Below are 15,887 nucleotides of genomic sequence, written 5' to 3'. Positions count from 1 at the left end.
TGGGTGTCCCAGAAGGCTTTTGGAGTACCCAGTCAATATTCCAACTGCCTTGCAAGACTTCATGAAAGTGGCTGTGGTGTCTTGTTTTAAGAGAAGCGTCCTAAACGGGTTTTGAAGTATATATTCTACTTCCATTTCACTATGCACTAATTCGGTTATTTAAAAGCTGGCACTCCCTGCCCAAACACGAGGTCAAGCTCTGCAAGTTAGTTTTGACACTTTGCTGTAGAAATACACTTCTCGAATAAAAATATAATTGACAGAAAGGTCATAGAAAGGGATGCTTATTCAACTCCAGGAGACCGAGGGAAAAGCAAATCCCCTTTGCGAGGGTTAACTTTCTCAGAATCAGATATTGGTCCAAGCTACGGTTTCACGTCCCCCACCCGGCTGCCAGCAGGGCAGTGAGAGAGGTGAGGGCGATGCTGGAGATAACTGGTGGTTTCTCATGCAGTTCTGTTTACCGCAGAGAATGGCTCAGATTCATGGGGTGGCTCATCTGTTTGTTTCCCAGGAGTGTCCTCCTCATCAGGTACAAATGACTTGTTGTTCCCCCCGTCCCGTCTGCCTCCTTGGTGACGGATAGACGAGAACTGTTCCCTGTGCTCTGGGACTCTAATGTGATCTGGGTCGTGCTGGTGGCAGGAGGGGAGGGAGTGGGGGAGGCACCGAGGGGAACAAGGGGAAGTTAACACTAGGGGAACTCCAGTCTTTCTTGGAAAAGAAAGTGTGTTTGTGTTCTAGGGCTAGTGCCCTCCTCTAACAGCCGCTATAATATTGATCTAGCCGTGATTCAGGATTCAATGTTAACATCACCCTCGTCAGTGGGAAAGTGAGCCAGGGAAATGGAGAACTCAGTATTTCTTCTGATGAAGCAACTCAAAGAAACTAAATATTACAAGGAATGTGGGGGAAAGAACTTCCCTTCTTTGAGACTCACAGCAGATACAGGAGCCTTGAAATGAACAATATTACTTCTGGTTTTTCAGCTCCCCTAAAACCGAGGAGTTACAAGCACAACTGTACAGTAGTCAAAATCACCCTGTCAGGGGAGGCGATCTCAGGATACATATTAAGCAGGAGGAAATTAAGGCAAGAAGAGTAGCAATTTACCCAGATTCCCATGCTAATGGGCAGAGCTAGGAACTCGCAACGCCTCATTTATCCCATGACCTGTGGGCTGGATGGATGGACACCCCACAGGTGCTTGTGGGACACTCTGAAAGCTCATGGCTCTCAGCCCTCCAATATTTCCACTATTTGCTGTTAGCATGCCTTCAATTTCTACCACTAGTAAGACAAGTGTTTGAATAAGTTATTGTATCCCTACAAGAACCCCCTTTAGAGATTCTATTAATAACCACCATGTTTTCAGTGTCTACTACGTGTTCTCTAAGTGCTTTTTATACAATATTTCTGATCCTTGAAAGAGCCCTGCCAGGTAAGTATTAATATCTTAATTTTACAAAAGAAGCAACCGAGGGCCATTGGGGAAGAAAATGAAGCTCAGAGAATTTAAATAATTTGTTCTAGGTCAACAAGATACAAGAAATACTTAAGCCCAAAATTGAGGGATGTCAGGTTCCAAAGCTTGTACTCTTCGATGGGGCCATGCTTCCTCTTTTAACCTCTTCCAGGGGACCTTAAGCCAGCCACACTTGTCCTTGAGAAGTTTATCAAAGATGAACAGACCAGTCATCTTGTCAGCTGGAGTGAGATTGAGAGAGCAGGTGGGGAGAGAGGCAGGCAGAGGGTTGTAGGGAATTGGGTGGAGGAGAAGAGGGGAAGTGGCTAATGTCAAAGATATACTTTGCCTCATTCATAATCAATCATGGCTGGTGCCTCCCAGGTTTACCTCTGGGTGAGCACGTTGCTGCAATTCAGCTTCGTAGGCATCTGCCCATTCAGGAGAGGCCCTCCCAGGCAGCCCCTTCCCTTCAACAAGCCTTCGCATACAGATGGATGTGATTGCAACAAGCTTTATCACACAGAGTGATCTCCTTAACACCTGGCCATCATTCCATTGCCATCTAGACTATGAGCTGCTCTAGGGCAAGAACTATGTCCCACTCACTCGTGAGCCACCACTACAATGTCCTGACCCATATGAGTTATTCCATAAATGTTTGTATGAAAGAACAATCAAGAAAGTGTTGATAACAACCTCATTTTACTTGTGAGCTTCATCCAAATGGCCTAGAGAAAATGAAAGATGTGATGTTGAAGCAAGAAGGAGGGCGGGACCTTATCTTTTTATTCATTTAATAATATTTACTAAGAACAAGGTATTGTGGGAAATAGAAAGATCTGGAAAGCTCTCTGGTGGCACTTACATTGTAGTCGAAGAAACAGAAAAATAAAGAATAGCATATAACATAAATTAAGGTGTTTAAGAGTAGAATTCAATGAATACAGTGTGGGTTCAGAGACAGCTTGGCAGAGTAACTGGTCAAGTAAGTATGAAAAATGTTTAATAGAGAAGATGACATATATAACTTTGACCTTGAAGGATAAGTAGACAGAGGACCAGAATCACTGGAAAGGAGCTATTCTGGCTGTATAAATAAGGTCAATTGGAGGTCACTTCGTTTAGAGGAACAGCAAATAAAAAAAAAAATACAGTAGAGGATAGAATATATGGGAGATGTAGTGGCAGATGAGAGAGGAAAATAATTTCTGGAGAGCCTTAAATCTTATTTTAGAGGAAGAAGGGAACCATTGAAGACTTTTGAGGAGGAAAGCAATGTGATCAGGCTTGTATTTTCCAGCCACCCTATAGATAATATGGAAAGGAAATTGCTCTGTGAAAGCAGGCAGGCTAAGTGATTTCTTGACTATTTTCTTTGATCCCAGCATAAGAGTCCTTTGCAACATTTACTTTGCAGAGGCCATAAAACCACATCAAACTGAATCATGCACTATCATCCTCTAAGTTTCTGGTTCCAGTGGGCCTGATGCAATGCTAAGGTTTACTGAAATTTCAGATAATCAGAGCAGGAGGGAAATCATCTTAGCAAACACAGGCCATTTGTGTGGAACACCAGATCAACTCACAATCAAAGTCTGTGTCAAAGAGAGCAAGAAGCATCACCAGGCAGGTTGTGGAGAGCCCTCCTAGTTCCAATACACTGTGCAAACTGAGCAGGGGTCCATTTTGTCTCACCCAGGACAGTTAGGACTTGAGACACCTTCTGCCGTAAATCTTGGCACCTTGGCCCCAGGAACACTTCCCCTGGTTTGGGTAGTTTGTGTTTTTGTTCCATCAGGCATAATGCTGCTGAGCACTTAGAGGCACATTTTCTGCACAGTGTGTAGGGATTTAGTGGTACAACTCCCATTCACGTTAATGGAAATCCCGCCAGGAAATCTCCATGCCAGGCCACACTGAAAATTCACCCCTGATTGTTCTGTTTGATTTGTTTCACCTGTGTCTTCCTCTGGTCCCCTCTGAGGATGTTTGTGGGCTCGTTAGTGCTGGCCTGCACTCAGCACTGAGTCGTAATCCCATGTAGAAATGATGAGATTCAGAGGCATCTTTATTGCTGAAGGAAAGGGCATACCTGGCTGGGTTTCACTGTGGTTTTATTTGAAGCTATATAGGTTCTAGGAAAGCCAAAGATCCCCTGGATGTTGCTCTCAAACAGAAATATGCTCATATTCAAAGGTGAATTTTGTTGTGCTCAGTACAGGGGTGAGAGAAAGAAAGCAAATCCCCAGTACGACTGGGGAGACCCTAAAGATACACACCTGGGGATTCAGGACACAGTGGAGCCTAATCCTAAGAAGACACAGCCTGGTCAGGTGCCCATGAATGGAGAGAGCCCAGTGAAGAGAAATAAATGATCTCATTCCAACATATGGCTCAAAAGAGTGATTACCTTTCTCATACTGTGTGACAAATATGGACTTCTGAGGGTAGCAAAGATTATTCTGAAGGTCTTGAGCTGTTATGCATGCTTCTCTAAAATATACAACTTCTTTAATGTTTTATTTCAGAATGGCTTGATTTGCTGTTGATCACTTAGGTACCACGACATGCTGATTATTGGATTTTTCTCTTCATGATGTTGGAACATGGTTGGCAGGGCTGACCCCAGGACTCAGCTGACAAGTTGTTTCTATCCTTGGCCCATGTGGCCTTTCTGGTGTTCATGCTGATTTGAGCACCCTTTGTCTCTATGCCTCTTCCACGTGCTCTTATATACTGACAGTTAATGAGACTTAAACACCAACTCTTCCCTGGGAGTCAATGCTGTACCTTTAACCAAGACTTGGGAGACTTGACTTCAAATTCAGTATAGAACTCTACCTTATAGCCTCCTCATGTGAAAATGTGAATAAGGCTACGGACTCTGGAGTCAAACTGCTGGGGCTGACATCCACCGTGTGCCCATGAACAAATTATTCAACATCTCCAAGTCACGTTTTTCACCTGTGTCAAAGATCGGGAATAATAGTGCCATGAAGTGGGTGCAGTTCAATGAGATAATCCATGCAAAGAACTTAGTACTTTGTTTCCCTCATAATAAGAGCCCAAAAAGTGATCATTATTATTAATTATCATTTCTTCTGCAACTCCAAATAACGCTGTGGGTATTTTACATGTATAAGCAGAAACAAAGGGGCTTTTGAGTATGCTACTTTTCATTCTTAGTCTTCATCCTTACATAAGGTGTTCTTTAAAAAAAGTCTGTAAAGGTTAGCCTGAAGAGTTAGGAGGAGGAGGAGGGAAAACGATGGAGAAGAAAAATAGAAGGAGAAGAAAAAGGAGAAAGACAAGAGAGCATTGTGTATGTATATAACATTCCATGGTTTACTCTAAGCAACCATGGGTGATGGACAAAAATGATATACAGTCCTCATTTCACAGGTTAGGAAACTGAGTCACAAGACAGCAAATAGCTTCCTAAATGCACATAGCTAGTATGTGATGTAGCTGACACTTAATTTTTCTTTCTCTAAATGCAGTGTATTTTATAATTACAGGGAAAATGCAAAATGGAAAAAAAAATAAGATTTTCTGAGCAAAGGAAATGGATAAAAAAAAATCTGGGAAAGATGATGTAATTCACTATCAGAAGAAGCCAAACAGCATCATTCTGATACCCTTGTAAAGCCAATGATCTTGGACCTGTGGATGTTTAATTGGAAATGATTTGGAAAAACACAATTCTCATTATGCAGTAGCCACTTGTTCCCTTAAGGGTAATTTCACTCTTAAATGATCTCAAATTCTACCAGAAAGATATAAGCAAGAATATTGTACCAACGCCTTCCCAAGAAGTAGCATCTCATCTGCATTTTTATCATCATCATGAATTATTTATTAAGAAACAAATTGCCTGTAGGGGCACACTAAAAAACTGTCCAAATAGACCTTGAAAATCTCCTACAATTCATCTTTGTCTCTGCAAGTTAATAATCTAACGCAATTCCATAAAAGTAGATACATATACAAACAAAATAACATTAAGAAAATGGGTCAACAATAAGCTAGTTACATTATATAATTGAGAGCCTCTGGATCCCTTTATATGCCAAGTTTGAGTCAAATGACTTTCTTAACTGGAAGGAAAAGCAGCAAATGGTGTGAAGACTACTTATTTTTTCAGCCTCTTGAGGACTGGTCTGAACTCTTACCTTGCCTTGTACCTCAAGCACTTGTCATAGAGTTGACACATACTAGATGGTAGGTAAATGAACTTGGGCGAATCAAGGGAGATGATAGGATAGGTACACAATTAACTGGAGCTATATAGGCAGTAGGAACATTTCTAAAATACCCTGAAAGATTTCAGTAAAGAAGCGACTACATTAAACAAGGGACCTTGACCATTATGTCACCTGGTGAGCCTCCATGGCAGTCTAGCCACACAATCTAAACTCTGAATTGCTGGGCGAACGAAAAGTAAGAATACCACTAATACTCATTCTTGAAGGAGGAATGGAGATTTTAAAAATTTACACTAAAAATTAATCAAATTTTATTTTTAATGGGATTATTACCTAATGAAATTAGATATAGAAGATCACACTTTATTTTGTTGGAGAATGTTCAGTTTATAGATTAATTTACCAACAAACTATTTATTTGGCTTCCATTAATCAGTTATATATGGGGGGAGGGAGGGTGCCACAACTGATTCCTGGAGAAGAAAACCAGAAAGAATTTTTCTTGCATGAATTGTTCACCTCATTTAACTCTTTACCTTCTGGTTCAGAAGGCCATTCAAATGAAAACTTTAATGGAAATAAGTGAAAGACAAACTGCGTCCCCAAAAGTCCCTATAATCTTGAGTTTGAGGATTCCTCAATGTTCCAGAATTCCATGATTTTTTTTTAATCTGCCCTAGAAAGAGTTTTGATTCACTCCTAAGAAGCAATATTCCCTCTCCTAAAATTAATGTCTGTATTTCATGCCTTCTCTTTGGATGCCATATCTTAACTATATGTACACTTGAAATCAGTTTGGCCTAGCTGACTGATGTGTTTACTGGGCAGAGGAGTTCCATTAGCCTGCATACCAGCTCATACACCACAAGGAGATGGCTACTGGGGCCTTGGTAGCTCCTAGAGAGAGATGGGATTGTTGAAGCATCATTTGGCGTGGAACTAGATTTCGCAGAAAGAACCATCAGAACTAGATGGTCTTCTATTAGATCTTGATACTGTTTTAAAAGCTCTCTGTAACAAGAGAGAATGTACTTGTGAACAAATATGTATACACCCACTGAAATGAAGATGCTTTGGCCAAGCTCATCATTTTGCACATGTACACGCACCTACAAACATTCCCATCATTGTCTTCTGTGCTGAAGACCTTTCAATTCTCCCCTGCCTGCCCACAACCAAGCAGGGAAAATAGTTCCCAAGGAAATTTTGCTATTGACTCCCTTCTTGTTGTTTGGTTTGCTTTAATAAATACTGAGTTTATACATAATAGGGGGATGAGGTTCAGAAGAGATAGACAATAATTCCAGCAGAGAGTGATACAAAACACAAAGTGGCAATAGTACTGCAGTTATAGGGGGGCCTTATGTTTTTCTTCTCCTTTTATCCAATTGCCAATGGTTTGGGAATCAGTGCTTTTATACCAATTTTTGAGTTGCATTGAATGTTTTAGTTACTAAATTTAATCAGAAATCAGAACCAATTTAGAGAAATTAGACTGTAGCATAAATTTCTCTGACCTGTCTTGGTATTCCTTATTTCTTCAGTTATGACATCACTATCCCTTTTCTCTCTGAATAATATGGACAGCAAGTCTTAATCTTAGCCAAGTAGATGTAAAACTGAAAGATCGAAAAACTTATTCTCTACTTCATAATGTTTCTTCCCTCATAACTAATAGTTGAGCACTTAATCTCTACTAAGTAACTCCTTTTTATATGTTACATTATTTTATTTAATCCTCATAGGAATCCTAAGAGGACATATTATTATTCTGTATTTAACAGATAATCTAGAGAAATTAAACAATTTATCCAAGGCCACATAGACCATAAGTGACAGATCCAAGATTCAAGCCCAGATAGTCAGTCCAGAGCTGCTTTGCTATGCCACTGCTTCATGTTGGTTTTTTATTTGCCAACCTGTCATTACATACTCATCTCCAACATACTTAAGTGTTTATAGATCCAGGCCTTCTACAAGATTTTAAATATTTTAAGTCTAAGGAGAATATCCTTAATTCAATGTGTAATCCTCATAGTACTTCAAATATAGTAGGCGCTCAATAAATTCATATTAAATTCATTCCTTATAATACTCTTCATAATCCACATGTTCTCAAGATTCTGATCAATTAGCTCTAAGTTCTCTTTTGAGCTACTAACCAATTCTTTTACTTGCCCACTAGTTCATTTCCAATTGCATGTCCTGCAACGGGTGCCTCCAATGCAACTTGTATCAAATCCAGCTTAGCACCAGCAGCTTTCGCTTTCCCCAGCACAGTTCTCTGTGTTCTCTCTATTTATGGGATCCCTCTTTACATGTGGCCAGTTAAAAACTTAGGAGTCATTTTCCACATCTCAAGTTTTAGCACTCTTTCCCCATCACCTATGAAAAATGAAGCCCTTTTTTGAAAAGGTATCACACATTTAATCACATTTTAACATTCATTCTTCCCCATAAAATACACATATTGAGCACCTGCTCTGTTCCAGGTGCACTTTTAGGGACAGAAAGATACAAAGTTGAATAAAATGAGGTCATTCTCTGAGAAGACCCTATTACGTGATAAGAGCAGAGGTTGGATATAAAGATGAACTATATTCTGCTACCCTAGAGGGAATATAGTTTCTTAAAGGCAGGATTTTAAAAAGTTTCCAATGTCTGGCACTGTATATGGCACATAGTAGATGACATATATAAAGGTTTAGATAGTAAGTGAATTAAAATACTACTCATATGGCATATTATGGTACTGATGCTAGTTCCCATCTAATTATTTGGCTTTGGTTTATTTTATAGAAGGTTGTTGGATAACATCTCTCAAACTAAATTGTAAGCTGAGTCAGGGATTGGATCTGTAGACTCTCACAGTTCAGCGCAGTGCTTCAGGGTCAGTAGATACTCCAGAGTTACAGAACAGAGTGGACACATGGGCCTTATTGGTAGAAAGTACCAGTATAGATGGGAGCTTTGGGACACGAAGCATATTTTTACTTTAACTTCCAGTTTGTGTTATGTTTCAGTAAAGAGTCATTATCATTAGGTTGGTCATTAGGATTTCCACTAGGAATATTTTATTAGAGTTGAGGTTAAGAAACAGCCGGGTTAGAACAGGATCACTCACTGAATTGAGAAGGCTACATGCTTCTTTTGAGTCAAGATTGGAGCCCCATTTAGTTAAGTGGTAGATAAACAATAAGTGGAACATAAGAAAAAGCTTGATGGGATCTGCCAAACCTGCCCCTTCTGTTTGCAACTCAGGTTTGTTGCAACTTCACACATGTGTGAGACAGTGGAGAGGGAACCAATCAGGTTATTTGTTTATTTATTTACTACTAGAGGCAGCAAGGTCCTTTTTCCCTTAAGCAGTTAAAACGAATAACACATTGGAGAGAGAATTGCCAACACTGTTTCCTATAAAAGAATATGTGAACTGGTTCTAATAACGCCAACGGCTACCTGACACACATTCTTCCTATAGTGTTCTAACAAGCTGGACTATTTTTAGGGAAATTCTTTGCCTTGAACTAAATTTATGGCCTTAAAGTCTTCTCGTCTATTTTTCGTGTGTGCGTGCTCCAACGGTCCAATTTATAACTGACACCTTTACTACCTACCAGCATATCAGTTTCATCTCCCAGAGGAAGAGAAAACCAGACCCTGTGACTAGTGAACTGGATTGAAAATCTAGTCTAATGCTGACAGATAAATGCACTAATTTTCTTCTGTGACCGGTTCTGCATTGCAGGGTGAGCCTGCTTCTAACAACTCCCTCAAAAGGCTCTGTAACCCGTCCAAAAGATGATGTCAAGTGCTACAAGGACCCAGGTCAGCCCTGCATCATAGGTAACAGTTACCCCAGTGATAAAGTTACAAGGCAGGTTTTGAATGAGATTGTGTTTTTAAATGAAAGACTGGCTGGAAATGTAGACTTGGACCAAGCATTAATAGAGGAAAATTTGAGACAAACAGAGGTTAGCGTTTGGTTTCTTTGTGGTATTCAGCAAAGGTCAGAAAAGGTTCTAAAACAGAAGGAACCCAAAGTTTCAATGAGGAGTTGTGGTATTCTATTAATACATGAGCATGTAGACTAGACAAAGTGAACTCTAGGTTTAGCCAAGAGTTGTTTTGTGACATGGAAGCTTCAGTTATTCAGCTGGAACTGGTCACTTAATTTGGATAAATCCCTGAGCAGTTGAAGACCCACTGAGAGTCTCGTTTAATTTTATTCTAAGGGTGAAGTAACACCCTTCCATCCCCATGCCAACTGCTTAGGCCCAATGGGGAGGGAAGACATAAACAGCAGGCATGGAGCCCGTCGGATAGCCTTACAGATTAACTTTATGGTTTTCCTCCTTTACTACCAGAGTCATGGCTGTGGAGGCAGCTCGTGAATCAACCGGAGCCCAAATGGCAACCATGTTCCCATTATCCATCTGTTGTGTTTCCTCACAAAGGTTTAAGTACAAGATTGATCGTGCATATCTGACAACGTGAAGTACCTCTGAGTAAAGAAACTAGAAACAGTTTCTCACTCTGGACAAAAGAAAGAGGACATATATCCAGAAGACAAATGGTGAAAATTCAATCCGTAAGTACATAGAAGATACCTGTGCTGGTTAGAAGGAAAGGAAGCACCGAGAGATCTGGAATTTGAAATAAATGGATTGAAAGTGCCTAGACAAAGTTGACTTAGAAAAAAATATAGTCTTCCTTAAAGCAAATGTAACTAGTGAGAAACCATGTTCCACTAAAAACAAGCCTTATGTAGAGAAGAGCAAAGAATTTTAAAAGCATGAACCTAAAATTAAACCAGCTACAACTAAAGGGAAGAACCAGATTGTTTGCTCCAATGAAGAGTTTATTACTGTTGGCATAAATAAAGCTAAAATATTTTCAATTTTAAAGAGACAACAAAAGCTGGGAACTGTGTTGTGTGGATGGTAATCAACATGGGGATTAAAAACACAGAAGCACAGAGCGTCTGCTGTTGGGATCCTCACTGTGCAAGGTGGAGAGTAGACTTACTGACACTTGCTGATGCAAACACAGGAAGACCCATTTCATGATACTCCACAGCTACTGCCCAGCCTGCTCCAACACCGGCTGCCTACACAAGCTCAGCCTAACCCAGGACAGCCAGTGCGTCCACTGTTACAAAGTCTGACTCTGATCCTTCCTCAGTGCTACCTATTTCTTTCTCTGTGACCTTTCTTTTTTGGGAAGAAAACCCACTTTGTCAATGACTCCGGATTCCATGGGATTTTAGGAGGGTCTCCTTTCTTTCCTTCTTCATCCTAAAAGGTGACTTTGGAAGTAGGAAGGAAGAAGAGAAAAGTTAGAAAAGTAATATAATCGCAATATAGTTCTTTACCTTCGAAGCTCCTTCCCACACTTAATCTCATCCAATACTACACTACCAGGTGACAGAGCAAGTGTTCTTAAGCCCATTTTGCAGATAAAGAGCCTGAGGCTCAGAGAGGTTAAGTGCTTTGCCCAAGTTCACACAGCTGGAAAATGAAGTCCAGGACAGGAACACGGACTCCCAATCTTGTACTTTTTCCAGAACACATCAGATTTCATCACAGGAAGCATACGCTACTTTCCACAAAGAGCTTTGGAATAGAATAGATGACAAAATGTAGTTTTCAGTTCTTGTTTGTTTGTGTATGTTGTTACTGCTGCTTCACTTTACATTTCAAAGTGCTATATTTATTATCCATCTTCTTGAGAGGCACGTAATTATGTTTTATATGTTTTAATTTAGACAACTATAGCTTTTAGTTATCTGTTACTTTTGTGCCCTTGGGATTTCTCTACAGATAAATACATAGATACATAGATGTCAAAAAGAGATATATAGATAATAGACCTTCTGGTATTGACAGTAACATATTCATTCCTTCTTGTTTCCTAAAGAAATAGTTTTACTTGATAATATTTTGAGTTTTTCTCTAAATCCCATTCAAAACTTATGCAAATTGTTAATGTCCACAGATTTCCAAAACAAGAGTTTAGGAGGAAATCTTAACCGCAGTATCCCCAATATCTTCCAATGATTTTAAAGTTTCACTAGAGGGCACTCCCACTTCATGGCCAGGAGGCAGTAAGGACAAAGGACCATAGTGGTCTGGATGCTTAACTCCTGTACCTACTATTTTGTTTTCTTTCTCACTCTCTCTCCTCTTTCTCACCCATTGTGTAAAGAATATAGTGAAATTATACAGGTCTTCCTTTAAACATATAAATAGAAATGAACTACATTGAAAAGCTAGCTAACATCTGCAACTGTGAATTATGGTTCATCTTGTGACATAGAGCACATCTTGGAAATCTGCACTGAAGTTTTGGTTGTCAACCTATATAAGAGTACAAGATATAGCATGAGATGTTAGTTTAGTATATCAAGAATATGTCTTTATTGGGCAACTTGGGGGGGGTGGGAATTGTTGCTAAGAACTTATTTCCAACTTGTAAGATCTTCATTGTTCCCTTTCCTGGCAAATCTTTGGGTAAACCCAAATTACAAAGGTATGTGGAAAGGTCAGGAAATGGGGGAATTAAAGAAAGATCCAAATGGACAATCAAATGAAATTGCTTTAGAGTAAATGAAACATTAGGTTCTGCTCTGTAGTTTCCACACTTTTATGTATCAAAGATCTGAAGATATTTAAATCACATATGTTAGCAAAACAATAAATAGAGCATTTCTTGTGGGAGGAAAATAAGGTATTTCAAAGTCAGAAGGAAAGTAGCCTATTGCCAAGTGTAGAACCCCACAGAGCCCTCAGGCTTGAAGTTTTAAACTGATCTCAACCCTTTGGGGGTTTGAATTTCTTTACTGTTGGCAAAACATAACTTCCTGCTTCAAAGAGAAATGGCATTAAGAAGGCCTATTACATAGAGATTCCAAAGACTTCTTGGACACCAAATCACTATTACAAAACACCATTTTGATGAGTTTAGTAAAGATTAATCAGAAACATATGGATTAAGTTTTCCTTTAAAATTATTTTGGTTTATAAAATAAGGGAAAAAAAGAGAGGAATGGTAAAATATGTTTCAGGCTTTGCAATGCCCCCCAAACATTTGAAAAGTGACTAAAAGTGCTGATGGACCCAGGGAAGTAACCAGATTTTCCCTGTGTCAACCTGAACCATCCTTATTTGATTTAAATTTAAAGGCAAAATAAACATTGTAACTTTCTGCCATTATTGTCCACAGAGAGAAACATATATTTGCTTCTCAACCTTGGACTTACAAATTTCAATGGAAATGTAGGCTTATGTGTTCATTTCACAATGATGCAAACTTAATTATTCATATGTCCTAAAAGGTTTCATATTGTTTAAATAGAAGGCAGTGCTTCTAAAGTCTAAGCTGAGGATTCCTTGGTAAATTTATCTGAAATAGCTAATTATTAGAATTAAATTCTTCTCTAACAGCTCTACAAGTAAAATACACATGACATAAAAGACCTACAATGACCATCATTGAGGAAATTTCTCACTGCAATGAGTGATATCAGAACAACTTTACTACTAATTACCAAACCAACCAACAGTGAGTAAGCCTTAAGCAAATTGTGCTTTAAAGGAATATAAGTTGAAGAGAAAAGAAAGCATAAGTAATTAGGAATCGATAAAAGAAATCACTAGAAATTAGTAGATCCTCCTGATTTTATTCCCTCTAGTTCAAGTAATCCTTTAGAAATGAATACAATAAAAAATAGAATAAAACGAAAGTTGAGATGCAACTAACTGATTTCCTAAGTCATGAGATACAAAAATTTTCCTTTCCTACAGATAAATCAAGGGATATTAGAAGAATTTGCCCTTATCTTTGGAAGAAATATATATAATGACAGCACATTTTAATATAGAAACATATTTTTTTCCATGATTAAATGCTTAATAACCATGCATAGATGGATTAAGCAAATTTAGGAAGTCTTGTCTTCAAAAGTATTTCTAGTAAATGTTATCCTTTGACACAACCAAATAAAAATGTTTTCCCCTGGGAGTGTGGTGATGAACAGTTGGTCTATAATCAAAAGGTTCTTGCTAGAAAGCATGTCCAGCTTTCCTTTTAAACGTGTACATGGAAAATAATACCAACTTCTATCAAGCATTGGATTTAGCCCGTTATCATGTGCAAATGTACCTGCCTATTAACTTCCAGATTGGGCAGGTATTTTACTAAGGTGCAGTATTTCTATCCCAGGTCATAGCTTGAGTATTCTCCCTTTCAAGGTCCCCAAAGCTTCATCTGTCACTCTTATTGTCAAATGTTCTATTTTTCCTGTCCCTGCCAGCAGTGATTTCAATTTGGGCTTGACTTCAAGACAGGCCACATTGTATCTGTGATGTCAATGGAAAGGGGATAAAAGTCATTAAAGATATTTGTTATTTTGAAAGGTTAAAAGAGTTTTTCTTGGTGGGTAACACTTTCTCTGGAAAGAACCTTAACTAATTGTCTGGCCAGGGAATGGGCACCTAAGTGAGAAAAAAATATACTTAATAAAGCATTGGCGTCTATTATTTTTCTCCTTTTATTGTCCAGTGCCTCTGGGCCTGGTGGGCTTTCTGGAGGCATCTAAGCTCAATATTCCTTCAAACAGCAGAGCAATGATTACACTGCTGGGCTGATTCTCTTTCTGTCTGCCCTAGGTAAGAGATTCTTGCTTCAAACACCATTTATTGTAGAAATTGTTGTGAGGGTTCTAGAAATTGTGCGTGTGTCCTTAAAAGAGTCCCCAAAAGATAGAATTAGAGGTTCACTTAAAATACTATTTTGTTTTGTTTAATATCCACCTTGCCTAATATCCACTGCTCAAAGCAATAGAGTAAGATATTAAAAGTGGGATACTTTCTAAAGAGGCGGTGGAAACCAAATGATTTGGGTTCTTCTCAGATTGTAAAAAGCAATGAACTCAAGAACAATAGACCAAACTCACACCAACACACAACATCCATCCATGTGATAGTTTGAAAAGAAGAAAGAAAGAGCCGATTTGTGTCCTTTACTTTTGTCAGGTTATGGAGAAAAAAAAAAAAACACAAAACAAAAAGACAACGCTTTTTAGTTATATGAGATTTTGATTGGTTTTCAAGGACACTTGTAGATTAAGAACAATCAAAACAGAATAGGCATAAGCTTGAGTCAGAAAGATATTTCTCTTGATATCGCTCACATGTGGATGGCAATGATTCTCTGACAGACACCGTTTTCTAAAATGTAGTCACCCGAACACATCTGAATAACACAAAAGAGAAAGGAACATTTTGATGTGTTGAGGAAAGTTGTTTTGACAAATGTCAACGCCTGGGTCTTGCTGGCTGAGGCCTGTTGTTAACTTCCCAAGACTGCATGCATGCTATAGCTTATGCCACTCTGTCAGGGGAAATTGGACATACCCAACACAATTTCATTTCCATTTCTCTACAACATTACAAGCTTCCTTGGCAGCAAAATCACATATTCTTATCACAAAAATAAATGAGAGAAAAGAAGACATACATTCCTGTCAAGTTATGTCAAGACATATTTGGTATGTATTTCACTTTGCTATCACTGACAGCAAAGATGTCACGTATTCTTAACACAAAGTAAAGAAGTATTTTCCTTTTTTTCCCCCTGCTAGGCATCAATTTCATTTTATTCACTTACAAGCACCAGTGACAGGAAGGTGTCTTTTTAAAACAAAGCTTTTTAAAAAAGGCAAGAAAAAAAAAAGTTTTTGTGTTTTGCTGGATTTCTGAATGGACATATTGTACATTAATTTAATTTGACAATATCATAACAACCACAATAATAGTTATCTATCACCACTTTATTTTCCATTTTCACAGCACACATTCATTGTTCTGATTTACCTCTTTCCATGCATGTGATGAGATCTGGATTAAAATGAGTCATGAAGATGTTCATTTTTTGTTAAAGTGCCAATGGAATAAGAAGGAAAAAAAAGGAAAGAAGAAAGAAGGAAGGAAGGAGAGAAGAAAGAGAAATCAATTAGTTCACTCAAAAAGTGAGATGGGTTCTTAACACTAGATAAAACAAAAATCTTAAAAGACCTAAATGTAATATACTAGGGAAAGTTAACATTGAATTGTCATCTGGACAGTTCATATTGAGTGATTACCTTTTACTTCATTACGTTCTACTTAATTATGATATTTTGATAAACATGTATTAGGGTTTAATTCAGTGGA

General features: G+C 38.5%; 2 long non-coding RNA genes across 2 annotated transcripts in view; one reads left to right on the top strand and one right to left on the bottom strand.

Annotated features, from left to right (window-relative positions):
• Window positions 1-14,105, top strand: part of LOC140622410 (uncharacterized) — a 64,098-nt gene extending 49,993 nt beyond the window's left edge. The window contains exons 2-3 of the long non-coding RNA XR_012022182.1: window positions 9,422-9,501; window positions 10,041-14,105. This is a non-coding gene — a long non-coding RNA (uncharacterized lncRNA). The remainder of the gene's footprint in view (window positions 1-9,421; window positions 9,502-10,040) is intronic.
• Window positions 14,106-14,751: 646 nt separating this feature from the next.
• On the bottom strand, window positions 14,752-15,607 carry LOC140622408 (uncharacterized). The gene is made up of 2 exons (XR_012022180.1): window positions 15,549-15,607; window positions 14,752-14,928 (listed from the first exon to the last, which is right to left on the bottom strand). It is a non-coding gene; the product is annotated as an uncharacterized lncRNA (long non-coding RNA).
• Between the last annotated feature and the right edge of the window lie 280 nt (window positions 15,608-15,887).

The sequence above is a fragment of the Canis lupus genome, chromosome 31 (assembly GCF_048164855.1).
Source record: "Canis lupus baileyi chromosome 31, mCanLup2.hap1, whole genome shotgun sequence".
NCBI lineage: Eukaryota > Metazoa > Chordata > Mammalia > Carnivora > Canidae > Canis > Canis lupus.
This window is presented reverse-complemented; position numbering and strand designations above follow the sequence as displayed.